An 11,583-nucleotide genomic window follows, 5' to 3' on the forward strand; every position below is an offset into this window, starting at 1 on the left:
AAGCCAATAACGGACAGGTAGGTATGAGAAGGAAAATTGTACTAACCCGGCAATGGCATAAAAACAAAGACCACTAGACCTCCTCTTGGTCTCAGTGGTCTGGAAGTCACACTTGCTACTTGGCTCCTCCTGAGGCCTTTCGTGCAAGAAGCACTTCTTCAGAGGATGGACGCCACCAGCAGTGTGACAGCCAGACTTCCATTTAAAAGCCGTTCGCGCATGCGCGAAAATCCCGCTCTATCGATCAAAAGCGGTACTGCGCATGCGCGAATAGCGGCCATTTTGCCGTGGATCGCGGCTGTGCAGTATCAAACTGCGCATGCGCCACCCAATCGCCGCCATATTGCCATGGATCATAGGCAGCAAAAAATAGCTGCTGCTGGAGATCTACAAATTAGAACGTGAGGAACAAGAAAGCAAGCACATTTAGGTGCTGGTTCATCCTATAGATGGATACGAATACCTTCCCACCCCAAAGGGAAAAACCAAAAAGACCCGACCTGGAGTCATTTATTCAAGTGGGATGCATATATGGGAGTGCACAAAAAAGTGCCGCAAAAGCCCTCTTTGGAATCACTAACTCCATGGCATAGGGGCTATTATATCATCATACATAGATGAAAATAATAATAAAACTGAACCTTAAAACTATTGTGTACATATAAAACTTCTGAACGCCCCCAAAATCGTTTAATATTGCAACCATATTCAATAGGGGCTTAATTGATAATTGTCAAATTCTGGGTCACAATGTCCTGATACCTTATGGTCATATACTAGGGACTAGTATGAAAAGGTAAAAATGGTGTCAATCACACAGGCTAAGTGGTTCTATATTATAACCCGATCTCACCAATTCTCTGTATTGTCTAGAACCATAACCAAAATACCCTAAATAGGGCTGTTAGACATAAAAATAGAATAAAATAAAATAAAATAAACTATAAAAGACTCAGCACTATACTACGTTACAAAGTCTCCATATCCTAGCTATTGGCAATGAAACAGTTGATGTCTACCTCCACATTGTGTCCATGAGGGTAAAGGGTGCGCAATTCGTAGACCCAACGAGTTTCTGCCTGCGAGACTGTTCTGGTCTTATGAAGTCCCCTCCAATGTGGTGATACCATTTCTATACCCACAAACCTTAAGGAAGTAGGGTCACTATTATGGAACCGTCTAAAGTGATTAGATAGCGAATGGTCCCTATAACCTTTTCTGATGTTGGCTACATGCTCCCGCAGACGGTCCCTTAAGCGCCTAGTTGTCCGCCCCACATACTGCTTATTACAGGGACAACTGAGGAGGTAGACCACAAACTTGCTGTTACACGTTATGCACTGCTTGATGGTGTAGGACTTCCCTGTTGATGTTGAGGTAAACATATCTATTTTCTTCTTACGAGATTTGTCACATCTGCATATAATGCATTTGTTGCATGGATAGAATCCCTTTAAATCCCCAAAAAAAGAAGTTTTTAAAGGGGGGTTCACAACATTTGGTGCAATGCGGTTTCTCATAGCCGGAGCCCTCCTAAACATAATTTCAGGCTTGTTGGGTAATATTTGTGAGAGGACGGGGTCCATTCTCAAAATATCCCAGTTCTTCTTTATAAGCTTTCCCACCTGTTTATATTGTATTGAAAAAGTTGTTACAAAGGGACACACTTTTTCATTTTTTCTTTGTGATTTATGTGAAAGCATCCCTCTCCTGTCAAGGTTCGCAACCTTTGTCAAGGACTCATCAAGCTCGGGTTCTTTATATCCTTTTTCGAGGAATCTATTCTTAAGGATATTTGCTTGAGACCAATAGGTCTCAAGATCTGTGCAGTTTCGTCTTATCCGAGTGAATTGGCCTTTCGGGATGTTTCTCAGCCAATTTGGATGGTGACAGCTATTCACCGGGATATAGCTGTTACGGTCGGATCCCTTAAAGAAGGACTCAGTCACTATCCTCCCATTATTTTTCTTAAGCGTAAGGTCCAAAAAATTAATCTGGTGTCGACTATAGGTATAAGTCAGATGAATATTTAAGGTGTTATTATTCAATGTTGTAAAGAAGTTGTTGAGAGCACTTTCCTCTCCATTCCAGAGGAGGAGGATGTCATCGATGTATCGCTTGTATAATACCAGCTCCGGCCAATCTCTGGCATAGATGACATCCTCCTCCCATCTGGACATGAAGAGGTTAGCAAGGCTGGGGGCAAACTTCGCCCCCATCGCGACACCCTTGACCTGTAGATAATATGATTGGTTATACCAAAAATAATTATGATACATAGCAAAATGTAACAGGTCAAGGATGAAGTGCCTCTGTATTCCTGATAAATGACTGCAATTAGTTAGATAGAAATCGGTAGCTTCCATGCCATCTGTGTGATTGATGCTGGTATATAAAGAACTGACATCAGCTGTGACCAGAAACATGTCTGGTGATGTATGTATTGCGTCAACTTCATTAAGGACCTGTTTGGTGTCTCTAAGGAATGAAGGAGTTTCGGCAACCAGTGGTTGTAGGTGGAAATCGATATACTCCCCAATCCTGGAAAGTAATGATCCTATCCCACTAATTATCGGTCGACCTGGAGGGTGTACCGGGTCTTTATGTACCTTTGGGAGGATGTACAATATGGGAAGTTTTGGAGCCACCGGGCACAGAAACGCCTTCTCCTTCTTATTTATAATTCCATCTACAAAGCCTTTCTGAATAATGGCTAGAAGAGACTTCTTATAGCCAATAAGGGGATCGTTAGGAAGTGGTCTATAGGTAGAGTCATCCATCAACAACTTACTGACCTCACCCATATAGTCGACCTTCTTCCAAACCACCACTCCACCACCCTTGTCAGCTGGCCTGATCACGAGATCTTTCTTTTCCAAAAGAGTTTTTATGGCCAACCTATCACTGGGATTATCATACGCCCGTTTTACAGGCATATTATCCAAATCCTTTAGAACTTTGTCCTTGAAGACGTTCAGATAGGAATGCGATTGTGGAGGGGGATTAAAAGTGGATGCATTCTTTAAATTAGAATGAACCATGCCCAAAGAAGGCTGGTTCCCTAAGCTTGGTCTGTTAAAAAAGTATTTTTTGAGGGATAATTGTCTAATAAATTTGTGTACATCCACATAGGTGTTGAATTTATTCATCTGTGTGGCAGGGGTATATTTTAACCCTTTATCAAGTAGGTCAAGCTCCTCCTTAGTCAGCTCAACATCACTCAGGTTATAAATACCCTGACCTTTTATACCCGTCTCTTTTTTGGAGTGTCCTCTCGTTCTCCTTCCTCCTCTCTTTCCCCTTCTATGTCTCTCCTTTTTCGTGGTTGACCTGTCCCTAAAAAAGACTGCTTAGCTTGATTTTGTTGTTGGGAGGGGTTTTGATGTGTCGGAGGTTTGGTACTGCCTTGGTTATTACCTGATCTGTTATAATCCTGACGTTTAGGGTAGTAAGGCCGATTCTGATTATAATTATAATAATCATTTGGATGATAGTTCTGGTTATTATTAAACCCACATTCTCGAGGAGGGTAGGGACGAGCTCCCCCATTATGGTAATAATCCCTAGGGCTCTGTGAGGGATAATAGTATTGTGGATCACCCCTAGGTCTCTGTGGGGTCCTGGGAGGGAGCGGATGTTGGTAATAATTATTATCCCTTAGGGCATTATTATTCCTATATATCCCATCCCTGGTTAGATGCATAGGGATATTAGGATAATATTCTCTGGATCCTATATTTTCATCCTGGAGGGGAACCCCTCGGTTGTTATGAGGGCCCTGTCTCCCTGAATAGGGACCCTTCTTCCTCTTTTTATTCCTGTTTTGATTATTGTTACCCTTTGTATTGAGATTTGGATCCTGGATCCGAGGCCCAGAATCCTGCTCAGGGGGGAGTGTGTCTTTAATTTTCTGCCAATCAAAGACCACCTGATTAGAATAATCGTTAAAGTCCCTTAGGAACTTCTTCTTTTTCTTACTTTGTTGTTCCTTCTCCACTCCTTCTAGATGCAATTTCAATTTATCAGACTCGATTTTATATCTGTCATTATCCTTAAGGGATACTAATTTCTCCCTGATAAGGTTAATTTCCCTGTCCAGACGTGTTAATTTCTTCCTCTTCCTAGTTACCAAAAACTTTAGAAGGTCCAATCCTGCATTGTTAAAGAATTGGTACCACTCTAATAAATTAGTCTTATCCTCTGTGTCTGGACGTACATCCCACCTTAAAGATCTTGGGACCATTTGTTCCTTCAAATATTTATCCAGAAAAGAAATATCCCATTGGTCTTTTGGATTATATCATACACAGGCGCATTTTAAATGTGCGGTCGGTGAGTGCGCAATCTTGCTATTTTCCAGTCACCTAATGAGGAGAAGACCTGCACACATTTGATTTTATTGTCATGAGAAAGACTCTCTATATATACCATTTTATCATATTTCAGCGCTGCACTATATATATATATAATGTCTCTGTTATGAGGTTTAGTGATCCCTTGAAGTGTTCCAGCAGCTGGTTTTTCTGAGCGCTCGCTATATTCACTATTCATTTTCAGTTAATATCACATTTTTAGCTTGAAGCGACTCTCTCTTTTTGATAAGATAATATTGTATCTAAGTATATATTCATCACTGGAAATGGGAGATATTTTTGACTTTAGGTTATCCCGAATAGATATCTCAGAGGATATTGTCATGGAAATTTTGTATTATTGGTCGAACTTTAAATGTGTCATATATTCGTGTTATTCATATGTCTCTCGTGTGGCTTAATTAAAGCTCTGAAGGCTGCAATTGGGCCATGCGCATGTACAATGTATGTATTACAGTACTCAGCTTGGTAATGGATGAGATGGCAGATCTGCGCTTATAGACCGGCGTGTATACCACCACAGCATTCCATGCGAATGCTGCTGTCAGTAGACCGTGGGCCTGTATCCACATATCAGCAGCATGGTACCACGTGGGCTTCATAACGCAATGCGCAAGCGGTGTGAACTCCACGTGTAGGCTTATGCATATCTTACAACCCATTACTAATCTGAACTGTATCTTGGATGGATGTGTTTTAATAAAGATCGTATCGGGCCCATCCAGGTACAGACTGGTATTTTTAGGAGATGCTTGTGCAGAGAATTTTACATACCAATAGAAGCTAGTAGGACAGGAAATATGACCTCAGATGGCTCATAGGGGGGAAGGGGAGGAAGTCTGCTGACCTCAGAAGACTCATGGGGGAGGACCAGTGATAGATAATAGCAAAGGCTATGCTCCAATTGGAATGTACATCCTCTGTATAGGCAATCCCCATTGCATTGTTCGGTGGGAGGGGATTGACTTTATTCATGTGGGGGGCATGTGTGTATTTTTAATAAAAACAGAGAGCTGAGCCTGAAGCCGGCCCTTATGTGGATTGCAACCAGCCTTAGAGTGTCGTGTGATCATTCTAGGGTAACGGAGCTCCAATCACCTACATTTCAACAGAACCAAAGTATTTGGATGGGCAGGTATCGTGTAGTTTAGCTGCAGTCGTGGTAAGCGAGTTTCGCACAGCTTTATGGGGGATTTCTGCGCATCCAACTGCGAGTACTCACGGTAAGGAGAAATTCGTTAAAGCAAATTTCCAAGACAGTTTGGCGAGCCTGGTGGATACTAACGCGTATTCTTGCGTAGCTAACCAAGAACGGGGGGGAATAGCCATCATGAACTAGCAAAAAGTATGCCGGCACATTTCAGGTCTCTCTGCCATTAAGAGGATCGCTTTTTGCGTGTTCGTGTGGCTGATTTCGCTCTCTGTTAGCTAACAAGAAATACCGCTTAACAAGGACCTCGGTTTTTGTCCTAAACTCTTGATTTGTGGGTGAAAGACAAGGGTTTGTCTCTGCGGAGAGCAGCAGAGGGGTGGGTTTGGTTGGCTGGATTTGGTCAAGTTTAAAAATCTTCCAACCAAAAATTAAACGGGTATATGTTTTAGCGGGTAAAAGTTGTTGCATAGTGTTAGGTAAGTATTTGTGGGCTGTAGGTACTGTGGTGATTGCTTTACCCCCCTCCACGTGAGGTAATTATTACAGTGCTGAAAGGTTTAGGTTAATTGTTAACTGTTGTAAGATCTCTGTATGTAGTCTGTACAATGTTTTGTGGTACTACTGCTCCCAGCAAGCATGCAGCAGTGGGTTCTTTCTGTTACATGTGCATGTTAGTGTGATATGTTGGTGTTTTATGTCTGTTCTGTGATTGTGCCCAAATTGTGTTGTATGTGTGCTGTATATTGTTGTGTAATTGTCCAGTGTATGTTCTGTCTAAAAGTCTGTTTTATATAACAGGTTAGAGGCAATTTTGAGGCTAGAGTCTGCCGTGTGCTTCCCTGTGGGGGGGCCATTCTAGTGTTACCATGTGCTTCCCTGTGGGGGGGCCATTCTAGTGTTACCATGTGCTTCCCTGTGGGGGGTAATTCTAGTATCTGCCATGTGCTCCTCTGTGGGGGGTCATCTTCTTGACTAACCACGTGGACTCCTTTTGTTTGGTGGCCATTTTGTTGGCTACCATATGTGCAGTAATCTCTATGCAATGTGTATGCAGCTTCCTATATGCATTTGACCCATTTTGTGTTTTTAATCCAAATTTTTTTACAGTTTCATTTGTTTGCTTTTAGCTTTAAATTTGCGTATTGCCAGCCAATTTAAAGTGTGTTAAGCGAGTTTTCCCTTCACGTGTTCCACATTTAGTGAGCGCAGTGAAGTCTGGGTTTTTGCACATAGATTTCTTGTATAGTGATTATGTTTTTCTTGTGTTTTTCCTGTTAAAAGTAGTTCCTTATTGTAAAGCGGGTTTGTTTTAAGCTGCTGTGTCGCTTGTTTCACGTCCAGCAGACTTTTTGTGTAAACGGTTCTAGGTGGTTGCAGTGAAGATTGCGTGTATAACGTGGATCGTTTAGCGGTGCTGATAGGAGTGATTTTTGCGTCAGCAACAAGGTTACTTTTGGCGCAGTTTTTCGGTTTACCTCTGTGTAATTGTTTTACTGTGAAACGTCCCGTGTTTTTCATAAGGATCCACTTTGTCCTTTTTAACAGTTTTTCAGGTTGAAAAAGGGTTTTTCTGTGTGTATTAGGAAAGTTTTTTTCTTTACACAAATTTCCTAAAGGTCAGTTAGTAGGTTTCTGCCCAACCAGTGACCCCTAAGTAACATCCAAGAACCCCTCTTTTTGTTTTGACTTGTGTTAGCTACTGTGTGCAGGGAGAGAAAAGCCACTTTCATCATTGTGCGGTGTGGCCTGCCAAACACAGTGGGTGATGAGAACCACATAAATTACGCTGTGCGAGTGGGCGGTCCAGGGAAGTAACGCTTAGCCTGGTCACCACAAACACTTCGGGTGGTCAGGATCACATAAATTGCGCTGTGGGAGTGGGAGGTGTGCTCTCAGTCTGACCGCCACTTGATGCGCTTCGGGTGATCGATAAGTATCACATAAATTACGCTGTGCTGGGAAAGTGGTGGAATCAGGCCTCTCGGTAGGATCCCACCGAGTGCTCCAGGGGGTAAACAGGTACCCGGACGCGGGATATATACCAGTGACTAGTCACGATGGGCAGTAGTCAGTCCATGAAGAGAGAGGGGGAAGCAGCCCTCTTCAGGGTAAGGACAGCTGCACAACTGATGAAGGTGAGTTTGGGGGGGAAGTCTACAGAACCCCTCAAAAGGTGGAATAAATGGTCGAAGGGTACCAGATGGGAAATTCCCCGGGAAGGTACATTTGACGCATGGAGGTGGGAAAAATTCATCTCTGAATTTGAACCACGGATGCAGGCGTCAGAACTAGAGATCGCACAGCTATGGCTTCACAGGTCAATCCGATTAGGGAAGCAGGGCATACATAAACTGGTGTCTGTCCGGAAGAACCAGGTGATGTATACCTGGCCTCCAGAGGGAATAAAACAGGAGGATCCAGTGTCAGAGGTGGAGGAAGCTCTTTCAGGGCTGACTCTACTAAGGCAGGCAGGATCAGGGTCTGCTGGGGTTCCCGAACAACCAACAGTGGCTGAGATAAGTATAACTGCACCTGTCTCTTCTGTTAGTGACGTCACTCTTGACATACCTTCTGTGTCTTCTGTCTCTATGCCTCAGCCTCTGCCTCTACCTCTCCCTTCTTCCTGCTTCACCCCAGCTCCTTCTGTTTCCAACTATGAAGCCTTCTCAACAACCGATTTGCAGACTATCTGTGAATCAAGGGGAATAGACACCCGGTTAAGAAACAGGGCAGATTGCATCAAAGCGCTACGAACCACTGATCAGACCCCTGCCCCCCAGCTATACCCTGATCTGAGGGACCTCAAACCTGAAGGTGCAGTAAGCGAGGTGGTTAATCTAAGCCCACCGATGATGCTGGGTCAGCCCTTGCACTCTTCCCGGACCGAGGCCTAGCCAGTCAGGGTGCAGCAATTTGAAGGTCCTCCCAATGCACAGGGGGAACGGACTTTAGGGGAACGGGTAGTTTGGCATGTCCCCTTCACCCCGGCAGAGATCCGCACTATTCTGGCTGAGCTCCCGGACTATCGAGTCAATCCGAGAGGATTTGCTCGAATGTTTGGACAAAACCAGTTCAGCTATGGTATGAGTGGGTCAGATTGTGCACAGATCCTACGGGCAAAGGTGGGCATGGAAGTGGCCAGTACAGTGATTGCAGGGTGCTCTATAACCACGCATGAGGAGATGACTTCAGGGGGCAAAGAGTTCTGTACACAGCTAAAGGCAAAGCTTCCAGAAATGTATGGTGCTACCTCTACTACGGACATGATGAAGCTCACCCAGGGTCCTAATGAGGAAAGCGCCTGCTTCTGGCGCCGTCTCAAGCAGACGGCACTGGATGCGGATCTGGAAGTTGGACCTGATGCTCCAACTGAAGGGGTAAAGGTGACCGCGACGCACATTCTGTTGCGGGCCAAATTTTTGGAAGGCATCGATACTAAAATTCGGGAAAGGCTGGTTCTGGCCCGACCCGAATATAATGAGATGTCTATCCCTGCTATCCTTTCCACTCTTGCGGCAATAGAGAGGGAAATGGATAGAAGAAAACAAGACAAGGCCAAAGTTCTTATGTCCCAGACCCCACACGAAAAACCAAGGGATCTGGGTCACAGGAAGGATAGGCCCCCACCCAGGTGCTTCCAGTGCCACCAAACGGGGCACATGAGGAGGAGCTGTCCCCAATTACCTAAAGGTCGGTGGCAGTTCATTCCTGATGAGCCCTCCGCCCCTATGACCACCATGGTAAGTAACTCCTATGAATTCTCATAGGAAGTTGACAAATCGGTGTCGGCCCAGATCCATCTTTTTCTAGAGGAATTAAAATATCCCCTCCCTTGCCTCACCGACACCAGTGCAGCAAGAACGGTCCTGCGAAAACAGGACATCCAAGGCAAGGTACCCCTTTCAGGGGAAAGCCCTCCTAACCCCTACTAACCTCACTATCAAACGATGCACTAGTCTTAACCCAGCTTCTCTTCTTCCTGTGTCGGAAGATGAGAAGGGGGGGGAGGACAGCAATGACAGTGCTGAATTTTGCAACACGACTAACAATACTAACACCTCTTCTGCTAACATGTCTTTTTTGTCCACTATTAACCTCTCTTCCAAAGGACACGACTGCATTTCTTTGGTGGAACTGGAGTCAGCGGTGACACACCCCATATCACCCCGAGAGTAGCGGTAAGGTTGAACGTCTTCCGATACCCAAAAACCTTGGCCTGAGTGTCTCCCCATTGCCCCCTATTCCATCCGGAATGCCCCTCGGCAACCACATGGGCTGTCACCCTACGAGGTGTTGTTTGGGGGACCTCCCAAAACAGGGTTGTACTTTCCTCAACAGTTGTCGTCTTTGCATTCACAGCTTACAGGTTATGTGCAATCTCTGCAACGGGAGCTGCAGAAGATACACCATCGGGTTCGCGAATCGCTCCCCGATCCAAATACAATAACAGGTGTTCTTTCTATTGAGCCAGGTGATTGGGTCGTCCTAAAGAAACATCAAAGAACTGGACTCGAGCCACGGTTCACCGGACCATACCAAGTCCAGCTGACGACACCTACCTCACTCAAACTCGAGGGACGAGACAACTGGGTGCACGCAAGCCACTGCAAGAAGCTTTTCAGCTACACCAGAGAATGAGGGGTGTCATTTTCCTTTTTCTTTTTGTTTGTATGTCATACATGTGTGTGAACGGTGAAAAAGATGGCAGATACCCCAACCTTTTATTTAAAATGCACCTGCGTTTAGCCAGAACCGCCAACAAAACCAACTGTTGGGTATGCTCTAAGCCCCCACCCAGTCATCACATGTCCGCAATGGCCGCGGTTCATGCCCTATATGACATCCGCGTCGGCATGAAAAAGCAAGGGACCCCTGGTCAGCCCCCACGTAGACATTTATCGGTAGAACTTAATGACACATTTTTAGCAGGTAACATCAGTTTCAGCACCAATATTAGCTCTAGCTCCTGTAGGACCCTCGTCAGTCCATTATGGGTAACTGGACAGCTAGGCAGCCCTCAGGTGTGCTTTAACATCAGCTTTGGCACAGGTAACAAGTTTGTTGGGACTACCACCTGTGAGGGAGGTATAACCGTCAATCTGACTAACCAGACTTCCCTTCTGAGTAACCACACTGACCGACCAGACCACGTTTGTTGGAAGGACGGATGTGATGTGCAGACTGAGGGAGCAATCCCCCAGTCTGTGCAACTGTTGCTCAGTGCCAGAGGCAGAACGAGGAACTCCTCCTGTTCTGCTCTGACAGGTCCATACTATTTTCTGTGTGGTTCGGCAGCCTATAGAACATTTCCCCAGAACGCGAAAGGTTCGTGTGCCCTCATAAAGCTAGTCCCCGCATCCTATGTAGTGATGGATCATGAAGAGTTGATGGTCCACAAGAAGGTAAGGATGGCAGGGAGAGTTCGCAGAGAGCTGTTCTCTGAGGGCGACCAGGCATGGGCTTGGTTCCCCTCATGGACAGGATGGGGAATAGAACTTATGAAGCGCCTGAACAATTTTTCTGTCATCGTGGATAGTATGTTTAACGAGACCGTAGAGGCTGTCAGAGAAATTGCCCAAGAACAACGGCAGATGGGAATTTTAGTGCTTCAGGAGAAGATGGCCCTTGATTATCTTTTAGCCGCCAAAGGGGGGTTCTGTGAGTTCATCGGAGAGGATTGTTGTACTTGGATAGAAGACACCGATGACAAGGTCCAGGCCCATATGGACAAAGTTAGTGAACTACAGGGAAAAGCTAGAGCTATAGCTAGTGAGGGTTGGAATCCGTTCAAGGGTTTGGGAGGATTGGGAGATTTCCTGTTCTCCATCGGATCTTGGTTGAAGGAAGTGGGAGTGTATATCCTGATGCTTCTCTTTTTCATCTGCCTTTTATACGCCGCGGTGAGATGTTCCTGTTGCCTCATCGACCGTGTAAACCAAGCTCGGGCAGACGACCACATCTCCATGCCCGCTCCTGGGATCCCACTCCAACCACTGATCGGAGGAAGACCTCACCAACCATCCACCTTCTCTACAGATTACGTCCTGGCTTCCCTCT

Source organism: Staurois parvus, unplaced genomic scaffold, assembly GCF_062004578.1.
Source record: "Staurois parvus isolate SC_StPar_1 unplaced genomic scaffold, SC_StPar_1.0 ptg000320l, whole genome shotgun sequence".
In the NCBI taxonomy this organism is placed as follows: Eukaryota; Metazoa; Chordata; class Amphibia; order Anura; family Ranidae; genus Staurois; species Staurois parvus.